Genomic DNA, 10988 nt, shown 5'->3' with positions numbered 1-10988 from the left:
AGACAGCAGAGGCTGGAATCTGGAGCAACAAACAATCTGCTGAAGGAACTCAGTGGGTCGGGCGGCCTCTGTGAGAGGAAAGGAATTGTCAACGTTTCTGGTTGAAACCCTGAATCAGGAGTTCCTCCAGCAGATTGTTTGTTGTTCCAGATTCCAGCATCTGCAATCTCTTGTTTGCTTTTTATAGCATTATAACTGGCTTTATAACTACTTTTAGTGAATTGTGTATCTAGACTGTCCAACCTCATTGTTTGTCCAATGACACTTATTTTCCGAGAAGAATGTGGCCCCCTCCTTCTTGATCACACTTATTTACATTGAAGTTAACTTGCCGTTTACATTCACAGTTCCCCTCAGTATTAACTGCAATCCACTACCCCATTCCCCAAGTTGATGTCTTCTCCAAGTTTTAAGACTGTACTTTGAGGCATGAGGTGGTGCCTCAGGTAATGTGGTTGACATGGAATATCAGAAGCCAGTGAAGAGGCATTCAGTCCGAGGTACTATTAGAAACAAACCTCAGAGGGGAATTTACCTGAGAAGGCTAAAGTTCTGGGAAAACATCTAGAATACTGAGCTGAAAGGATCATTAAACACTCCATTATCTTTTGATTTCCAGCTCTCTAATTACGACAGTTAAAGGATTATCTGCAGATTAAATGTGTATATTTGAATCTACTCATCATCCAGTTTGTCTTATTTCTTCATTCACAGGATATGGACAATGTTGGCAGGGACAGGATTTATTGTCCATCCCTGATTGCCCCCTGTGCAGGGTAGCTTGCTGAGGCATTTCTGAGCCAATCACATTGGTGGGACTGGAGTCACATACAGGCAAGACTGGGTCATGTTTCCTTCACTGGAAGGCACTAAATGTTATTTTTGACAATCCCATGGTTTCAAGGTAGATTTTTATTCTGGATTTATTTAATTAACGAATTTAAATTCCCCAGCTACCAGGGTGGGATTTGAACTGCTGTCTCTGGATTAACAGTGCAGCCATCTAGAAGTTAGACTTAGAATTTAACGACCATGTTACCACACAGTCGGATTTCCATCCAGAAACAAGAAGGCTAGCGAATGCCCGAGTGACTTACAAGGAACCTTTCCATCAGCAGAATCCACAAGGCCAAGCAAAAGGATAGACTCTTCCTTTTCCTGTTTTTTGCCTCAATGTTTCTGGAAATCCAGTCATTTGGGAGAATGAGTTGAGTTTCCATTTTCAGAGGCAAACATGGGAATGGTGGTTGGATAGATGTTCAGTTCCGGCCCGGAATCAACCTCATCCCAGTCAACCCCTGGATGTTTGAGAACCAGTGCTACAAATATTGGAACTCGTGTTTAGCTAGGACATGAATTATTGAGGAGAGTTAATGAATTCTTGGTAGACCAACATTATTGGCTTGGAATGATATCATCCAACATTGCTTCCTTCTTGAGGTGTCTGCTGGTCAAATGCTCCATCACTTGGCTACTGAGGACAGGTTTGATGATGTCGTGATAAGGGTACCCTACCGCTCCATCAATTGGAAGCTTGGGGCTTTTAACAACCAAACACTTTCTTGGACAGTGCTCAGTCTCTGGGACAAAAGCCAATGTTGAACAGAATGACTTATTCATTTAATCTTCTTACATTTCCTATTGTTGATGATTTACATTACCAGTTGCCAAGGAGTCAACCAAATGAAGGTATAGATTGGACATCAAAACATGGTCATTACTGGGGTGAACTAAGTTACTATAAAACATGTAAGGAAAACTGAGGTCTGTTGCACATAGGTGGGAGCCAATGATGTGATGGGAATATATCATAGACTTTTATAACCAATGTCGGGACACCCTGCTTCCTTTGACCTGGAGAAGTAGCTCATCCCAACATTGTTTCAATGTAGAAAGTGTCCCAATGACCCAATGTTTGCTAACAACATTTAAAAGCCACTTGGACAGGTACATGGATAGGAAAGGTTTAGAGAGGTATGGGCCAAACGTGGGCAAATGGGACTAGCTTAGGTGGTAATCTTGGTCGGCACAGACCAGTTGGGCCGAAGGGCCTGTTTCCGTACTGCATGACTCTATGACCTTCGCAAGAGGGAGGGGAGACAGATTCTGAGCAGCTGCAGCCGAAGCAGAGAAGGTTCGAAGATTAAGGATTTAAAAAGCAGGAAGAGAGAAGTGACAAGAGATTTAAGAACAAACTCAGGGAGAGTCCTTACTCCATGTGTCAACCAGCTTTTGTCTGCCTTCAGTCATAGAATCTGCCTTTCGTTACACCTTTCAGAAGATGAGCAACGATTCCTTGTGATAGAAAGTAGAGAAATATTGAAGGATCCACCAAACATAAACCCCCTCCTCTTTCCCCCCTCCAAGGACCGTGAAAGTCACCCCTCTGTAAAAGGCATGCTCAACGCCTCCTTCCAATATGGAAGATCTATTATGTTCTCATACCTCCTCAGTTACCTGTCCTGGACCCGCAGCCTTTGTGGCAAAGGCTACCTGGGTTCCATGAGTATAACAGTAAAGAATGCCCTTGTACTCTCTCCAGTTGGGAGGTGTGGATCTTATCCATCGTAAGTCAGATAAAACCAAGTAGTGCGACTGAGAGTGGGACTTTAGTCTCAAGTATATGCGTCAATTCCAATAAACAGGGACTTCTTAATACAATACCCCTTGCACGAGCTGACCATTCATGCTAAGGCTTTTGTAAGATATTGGACAGTCCCTGAGAAGGATTAAGTTCAGTTCAGTTCAGTCCTCCATAAAGGAGCAAGCTGTCTTTGAGACTGCAAATTGACTCCAAAAATCTACAAACTCTAGAATCCCAACATTTCATTTTTCTCTTCCATTTTAAATGATTCTTAGGCTATGCATTCTGGCCCAGTGTTCAATGTCCCCCTTCCCAGATGTAACAGTAGGTCTTAACCTGGTCATTTTGGGCAGCTGTCAAGGGTGAGCCCTTTGGTGTTGGACTGGAGTCACGTCTAGGGTAAAATCAAATGATTTCCGTCCCTGGCAAACATTGGAGGCGACGGTTTAGTTTTACAAAGGCAGTCCTGTCAGACTGCATTGGAGCATTCTCCAAACTGGTCACAGTCCCCAGTTATCCTTTAACTTTAAACGAAAAATTCCCAAACAAATGAAAGGACTGCAGTTCATCATCTTTCTTCTGGAAGACAGGTACATGGATAGGAAAGGTTTAGAGGGATACGGGCCAAACGTGGGCAAATGGGACTAGATTAGATGGGAATCTTGGTCAGCATGGACCAGTTAGGCCGAAGGGCCTGTTTCCGAGACTATGACTCAAAGAAACTGGGACCTTCCTGGTCTGAGAGAGACCCCATAAAGGTCTAGACCTTGCAACCCTTAAGGGTCTTTGCTAAACTCTACAATAAAAGCACACCTTCACTTTCATTATCGCTTATTTATTCATGTAATGGTGGTCTTTTTAATTGTTGTTTTTGCACTGTGTATAAAGGCAAGCTCGTTCGCGCACACACAATAAAAGGTTACTTGCCCAGTTTGTTGTTTAAAGTTGAGCATTATAAATGCTGAAGGGTTTTTTTTGTTCCTTCTCTCTTATTTTCTTCTCTCTGTTGAACGGAAATTAGCGGATAGAGTTCTTTTGTTTCCATAAAATTATTGTGATATTATATATTTAGCAGCCTTTATATCTAAATAAAACTGCAAGATTTTTACCTAGAGATCTCTGGTCTTCATCCTCAACCCACTTCACGACTCGATGCCTATTTCTGTTTAACCTGTGTTTTTCTCATTGGCCTTTTACACACAGGCCCTCATTTCATGAGTTGTGTACAGATTTTGTTTTTAAAAGAACTTCATTGACTCCAGACCCGGCAGTGCCCATCAGTCCTTGAAAGCCTCCGACAAGCCAGCAAACACCTCGTGCTCCCACTCCAGGTACACAAGGGCACGATCGTAACCTCGGAAGAGGGGAGGGTAGTCGGCTCAGACTAATGCCCCATCACCTGGACCTCTGAGTGACCACCTAGCCCAAGCCCAGGAGCACACCAACAAGGAGATCTCCTGGCCAACCAAACCATCACACAGGGGAAGCCAATGGGCTTTAACCTGCCTGATCAGTAGTTCAGCATCGTTGCTTTCCTTACTGACCTACCTCACAAGTCCAGAGACCTGGGTTCGATCCTGACCTCAGGTGGTGTCTGTGTGGAGTTTGCTTGTTCCCCCTGTAACCAGGTGAGTTTCCCCAGATGCTCCGGTTTCCTCCCACAAGACGTGCTTATAGGTTAATTGTAGGTTAGCCTTTAAGTGTAAGTAAGTGCAAAAAGAATCAAAGTAAAGTTGATGAACATGAAGTAAAAATGTTGCAGGGTACATTGGCATCAATTTAATTGGCATAAAAAAAAAACTACTGGAGGAGCTCACCGGGTCAGGCAGCATCTGTGGAGGGAAACAGACAGTCGACGTTTCGGGTCGAGACCCTTCACCTGGACTGAAAGATAGAGGGGAGATAGTATAAAGAGGTGAGGGGAAGGGGTGGAGTAAGAGCTGGCAGGTGATGGGTGGATCCAGATGAGGAAGGGCGATCGGCAGATGGAGGAGGGAGGGGTGGGGATAGTGATAGAGGCTGGGAGGTGATAGGTGGAGGAAGGTGGAGCATGGAATCGTGAGGAGGGTGGGGAGGGAAGGTGGCAACAGTGGGGGCAGAGGAACCAGTGGGATCTCTTTACATGAGTCAGTGTCATAGCCCAGCCATGTAACCTTGTACTTCATTAATAAATCCAGCCTGTTGCAGACATGTAAACAACTGGTTAAAATAAAGGACGGAGCAGGTTGGAGGGAGTGCGTAAACGGGCTTAACTTTCAAGAGCAGTGGCTACTGAAACCCCCTCACCCGCTGCCCCGAAAGGCAGCAGTATGGGGTGTGCAGGGGGCAGGAGGCCCTGGTCATTTGGTATCGGTTCCAGATTGTTAGCTGCACTTGCTCTGCCCCTTCCTGCCTTCAGTCATTCAATTCCCTCCGCTGAGAAAACAGCTGCTCTCTGTGAAACTGGGAAGAAGTGTGAAGGCACGGAGATGTCACAGGGAATTTGCTTCAGATCGGCGATTACGTCGGGAATGCCAGGAAGGGATTTCTGAAGAACTGAACACCGAAGATGTCAGCTGTCAGCATTTTTCATCAGCCACATGTTCCAGGAAGCACGGCTTTAAAGTCTGAGGCAAAGAAAAAAGATACAAGGTCGGTTTTGGGGAAAACCTTTTCCTTAATTAATGGTGTGGGACAGGAAAGGGTGGTGCAAACTGAATCAATCAGGGCTTTCAGAAGGGAGACACAGGAGACTGCAGATGCTGGAATCTGGAGCAACACACAATCTGCTGGAGGAGCTCAGTGGGTTGAGCAGCGTCTGTGGGGTGGGTGGGGAAGGAATTGTCGACATTTCGGGTCGAAACCCTGCGTCAGGGCTGAGTGGAGAGGGGAGGTGGCCGGTGTAAAGAGGGGAAGGGGAGGTGGTGAGACAGGAACCAGAGGTGATTGGTGGACTGAGGAGGGGTGTAAGATGACGGGCAGGTGGTGCCAGGTAGGGGAGGGGAGCGGGGGTGGAGTTGGGAGACAGTGGCAGGTGAATGATAGATGGAGGCAGACAGAGAGAGAGAGAGGAGGAAAATGTATTGAGAGGCAGATGGAGAAAGGCGAAGAGAGGGTGAAGGTTGGAGATGGCTGCTGGAGCGAGATAGGCAGGAACACAATGGGCTCCCAGTGCTGGACTCTGATGAGTAAAGGAGGTGAGAATGGGAACCATTAGGGGAGAGGCGTATGGCAGCTGGAGGCAGAACCAGATGGGAGTATGGTGAGTGGCAGGGACCCGTGAGTGAACTGTGTGTGTAGCGGGTGAACGGGACCAGGAGGGAGAGGGAGGGTGAGGATGGGTGAAGGGGGCTGGGGGAGGGAGGAGTTGAGGGAATAGGGACAAAAATGGGACATCCCCAACCCTGGGAAAAATACTTGAGTGCATTCACCCTGTCTATGACCCTCATGATTTTATACACCTCTATAAAATCACCTTTCAGTCTTCAATGCTCCAAGGAAAAGAGTCTGAGCCTGCCCAGCCTCTCCCTATAACTCAGTCCTGGCAAAATCCTTGTAAATCTTTTCTTAACTCTTTCCAGTTTAATAACATCTTTCCTCCAACAGGGTGATCAAAACTGAAGACAATACTCCGAGTGCAGCCTCACCAGAGTCCTGTACAATCACAACATAACCTCCCAACATCTATACTCAATGCTCTGACTGATGAGGGCCAGTGTGCCAAAAGCCTTCTTCGCCACCCCGTCTCCACTTTCAGGGAACCATGTACCTGAACTCAAACGTCCCTCTGTCCTACAACACTTTCCAGGGTCCTCCCGTTCTGTACTGTTCTGTGTTCTATTCTCAAGAAAGTTTGGGGCATTATATTGTGACAGAGGAGCGTTTCTGGGAGAAGATACAGAAGCCTGAAAGCCCGGACATCCAGACTCAAGAACAGCTTCTTCCCCACTGCTGTCAGACTCCTGAACCAGTCCCCTCTCTCACATCCCCTTCCCGGTGGAGCTGCCACATTCTCCAACCCTCAACTCTACCTCTTCCGTTATTGTCACCTCAGCATTTCTTTTTGTACCACTGTATTGGTATTGGTATTAGTTTATTATTGTCACTTCTACCGAGGTACAATGAAAAACCTGTTTTGCATACCGATCATACAGGTCAATTCATTACACAGTGCAGTTACATTGAGTTATACTGAGTGCATTGATGTAGTACAGGTAAAAACAATAACAGTACAGAGTAAAGTGTAACAGCTACAGAGAAAGTGCAGTGCAATAAGGTGCAAGGTCACAACAAGGTAGATCATGAGGTCAGAGTCCATCTCATTGTATAATAGAACTGTTCGATAGTCTTATCACAGTGGGATAGAAGCTGTCCTTGAGCCTGGTGGTACGTGCCCTCAGGCTCCTGTATCTTCTACCCGATGGAAGAGGAGAGAAGAGAGAATGACCCGGGTGGGTGGGGTCTTTGATTATGCTAGCTGCTTCGCCAAGGCAGCAAGAGTCCAAGAAGGGGAGGCTGGTGTCCGTGACGAGCTGGGCTGTGTCTACAACTCTCTGTAGTTTCTTGCGTCACTGTGCAGAGCAGTTGCCGTACCAAGCCGTGATACATCCAGATAGGATGCTTTCTATGGTGCATCGATAAAAGTTGGTGAGTGTCAAAGGGGACATACCGAATTTCTTTAGCCTCCTGAGGAAGTAGAGGCGCTGGTGAGCTTTCTTGGTCGTGGCGTCTACGTGACTTGACCAGGACAGGCTGTTGGTGATGACTTTGCACCATTCTGTTGTTTTGTGCTGGTCACTGTATTTATTGCCATGTACACTGTTCGCTCTGTGAGCTTGACGCAAGCAAGGAATTTCATTACACCCTGGTGTATCTGGCAATAAATTGATCTACTCTCCTCCCCCAGCCTTCACCATCCCTCTGTTGCTCCTGCATCTGCTGAACCTCTCCTCACCTCTATCCCTCACTCCTCCTCACCCCTCCCTGCAACCCCGACCTCCCCGTACCCACCCTCCCTCAACCATCTCCAGCACCCCCTGCCAGCCCTCCCCATCCCTGCACTATGGGAGTGCAGGGTAGGTACACCTCGCCTGTTACAGGTGTTCTCTGTATAGGAAAGAGGGAACGTGCAGTCACATGACGCTCTTCACAACTTCTGGATGTCCCAGAGGTACTTCTTGAGATGTAGCGCCTGTAATAATGTAGGAATATTTATGCACAACAAGCTCCCACACACAGCGGTGTAATTAGTCAGTAGATAACCCCTTAGCAACAGAGAGTCAGAGAGTAATACAGCATGGAAACAGGCCCTTCAGCCCAACTTGCTCAACTTGAGCCCACCAGGCTCAAGGACAGCTTGTATCCAGCTGTTGTAAGACTATTGAGCAGTCCCCTAGCACAATAAGGATGGTCTCTTGATCTCACAATCTACCTCGTTATAGCCTTGCACCTTATTGTCTGCCTGCACTGCACTTTCTCTGTAACTGTAACACTTTATTCTGCATTCTGTTATTGTTTTCCCTTGTACTACCTCAATATGCTGTTGTAATGAAATGATCTGTATGGATGGCATGCAAAACAAAGTTTTGCACGGTACTACATGTGACAATAATAAACTAATTTACCAACTGGTCCATGCTGACCAAGATTCCCATATAAGCTGGTCCCATTTGTCTGTGTTTGGCCCATATCCCTCTAAACCCTTCCTATCCAAGTACCTGTCCAAATGTCTTTTAAATGTACCTGCCTCAACCACTTCCTCCAGCAGCTCACTCCATGTACGCACTACCCTCTGTGTGAAAAAGTTCCCTCTCGGGTCCCTTTTTAATCTTCCCCCTCTCTCCTTAAACCTATGCCCTTCAGCTTTTCATTCCCCTGCCCTGAGAAAAAGACTGGGTGCATTCACCCTTTCTTTGACCTTCATAATTTTATACACCTCTACAAGGGTCAAGTGTCGCACAATGTGCAGTCAATGATAATGTTATTGTGTGCAGGTCTGGTCACCCCATCATAGGAATGATGAGGAAACTGTGGAGAGGGTTCAGAAGAGGTTCACCAGGATGCTGCCTGGATTAGAGAGTATGAGCGATGAGGCAAGATTGGAAAAACTTGGGTTGTTCTCCCTCAGAGCGTCAGAGGCTGAGGGGAGACCTGATAGAAGTTGTTAAAATTATGAGAGGCATAGATAGGATAGAAAGAACATCGAACACTACAACACAGTACAGGCCCTTCAGCCCACAATGTTGTGCCAATATTTTATCCTGCTCTAAGATCCATCTAACCCTTCCCTCCCACATAGTCCCCTATTTCTCTATCATTCATGTGTCTATCTAAGAGTCTCTTAAATGTCCCTAATGTATCTGTCCCCACAACCTCCGTAGGCAGTGCGTTCCACGCACCCACCACTCTCTGTGTAAAAAACTTACCCCTGACATCCCCCTTATACCTTCCTCCAACCACCTTAAAATTATGTCCTCTCATGTTGGCCATTGTTGCCCTGGGGAAAAAGTCTCCGACTGTCCACTCGATCCAAGCCTCTTATCATCTTGTGCACCTCTATCAAGTCACCTCTCTTCCTTCTTCTCTCCAAAGCCAGAATCTTTTCCCCAGGGTAGAAACGTCAAACACCAGAGGACATGCTTTTAACATCGAACATAGAACAGTACAGCACAGAACAGGCCCTTCGGCCCACTAAAGGTTAGAGGGGGGATGTTTAAAGATGATGTGAGGGGCAAGTTTTTTAACGCAGAGAGTGGTAGGTGCCTGGAATGGATTAATGAGGGTAGTAGTGGAAGCAGGCAGTTTGGTGGAGTTGAAGAGGCTTTTAGATGGACAGGAAGAGGACGTATGGTACATATTGGCATCAAGATGGGCACAACATCATGGGCCAAACGGCCTGTCCGGTGCTAGACTGTTCTATGTTCTGTGTGAAGCAAATGTTTCCAATGTGGCCGAGACACAGACCCTTCTGCAAAAGGCAAATGAGGCCAAGAATTAATGTGGTTGTGGAGTCATACAGCATGGAAACGGCCCCTTCAGCCCAGCAGGTCCATGCCGACCATCAACCACTCACTTACACTGACCTATACATTAATCCTGGTTTAGTCTCCCCACATTCCCATCAGTTCCTGTCCACCCCCAAATTCTACCCCTCACCCACACACTAGGGGCAATTTACAGTGGCCATTTAATCTACCAACCCACACATTTTTGGGATGTAGGAGGAAACTGGAGCACCTGGGGGAAACCCAAGAAAGAACAAGTGGCTGCATAGGTTGGTAGGGCAGTAAAGAAGGCATATGGCATGCTTGCCTTTATTAGTCGAGGCACTGAGTTCAAGAGTCCACATGTGGAGTATTGCATTCAGTTCTGGTCACCCCATTACAGGAAGGATGTGGAGGCTTTGGAGAGGGTGCAGAAGAGGTTCACCAAGATGCTGCCTGGATTAGAGGGCAGGTGCTATGAGGTTGTTCTCTCTGGAGCGGCGGAGACTGAGGGGAGACCTGATAGAAGTTTATAAGATTATGAGAGTCATAGATAGAGCAGACAGCCGGTATCTTTTTCCCAGGGCCAAAATGTTTAATACTTTTTCCCAGGGCAAAAATGGCTAACACGAGAGGGCATAATTTTAAGGTTATTGGAGGAAGATATAAGGGGGATGTCAGGGGTAAGTTTTTTACACAGAGAGTGGTGGGTGCGTGGAACACTCTGCCGGCAGAGGTTGTGGAGGCAGATACATTAGGGACATTTAAGAAATTCTTAGATAGACACATGAATGATAAAGAAATGGAGGGCTATGTGGGAGGGAAGGGTTAGATAGATCTCAGAGCAGGATAAAATGTTAGGACAACATTGTGGGCCAAATGGCCTGTACTGTGCTGTAATGTATTGGTATTGGTTTATTATTGTCACTTGTACCGAGGTACAGTGAAAAACTTGTCTTTCATACCAATCATACAGGTTAATTCATTACACAGTGCAGTTACATTGAGTTAGTACAGAGTGCATTGATGTAGTACAGGTAAAAACAATAACAGTACAGAGTAAAGTGTCACAGCTACAGAGAAAGTGCAGTGCAATAAGGTGCAAGGTCACAACAAGGTAGATCGTGAGGTCATAGTTCATCTCATCATATAAGGGAACCGTTCAATAGTCTTATCACAGTGGGATAGAAGCTGTCCTTGAGCCTGGTGGTACGTGCCCTCAGGCTCCTGTATGTTCTGTGTTCTATGTTCTAGAGGGCACGCATTTAAGGTGAGAGGGGGTAAGTTCAAAGGAGATGAGCGGGGCAAGTTTTTTACACAGAGAGTGGTGAGTGCCTGGAATGCACTGCCAGGGGTGGCAGTGGAGCCAGATATGATAGTTTAAGAGGCTCTTAGAGAGGCGCATGTATGTGCAGAGAATGGAGGAATATGGACAATGTGTA

The 10988-nt window shown here is 46.4% G+C and overlaps 1 protein-coding gene across 1 annotated transcript in view; it reads left to right on the top strand.

The window, feature by feature from the left end:
* mpped2a (metallophosphoesterase domain containing 2a) overlaps positions 1-678 on the top strand; it is a 183133-nt gene extending 182455 nt beyond the window's left edge. Inside the window, exon 7 of the mRNA XM_052028810.1 lies at positions 1-678. This exon is cut by the window's left edge and continues 1973 nt beyond it. The gene's annotated coding sequence lies outside the window, so the exon portion shown is untranslated.
* Positions 679-10988: the final 10310 nt, after the last annotated feature.

This window comes from Pristis pectinata, chromosome 14 (assembly GCF_009764475.1).
Source record: "Pristis pectinata isolate sPriPec2 chromosome 14, sPriPec2.1.pri, whole genome shotgun sequence".
Lineage (NCBI taxonomy): Eukaryota > Metazoa > Chordata > Chondrichthyes > Rhinopristiformes > Pristidae > Pristis > Pristis pectinata.
The sequence above is the reverse complement of the archived record's forward strand: the minus strand, read 5'-3'. Positions and strand labels throughout refer to the sequence as shown.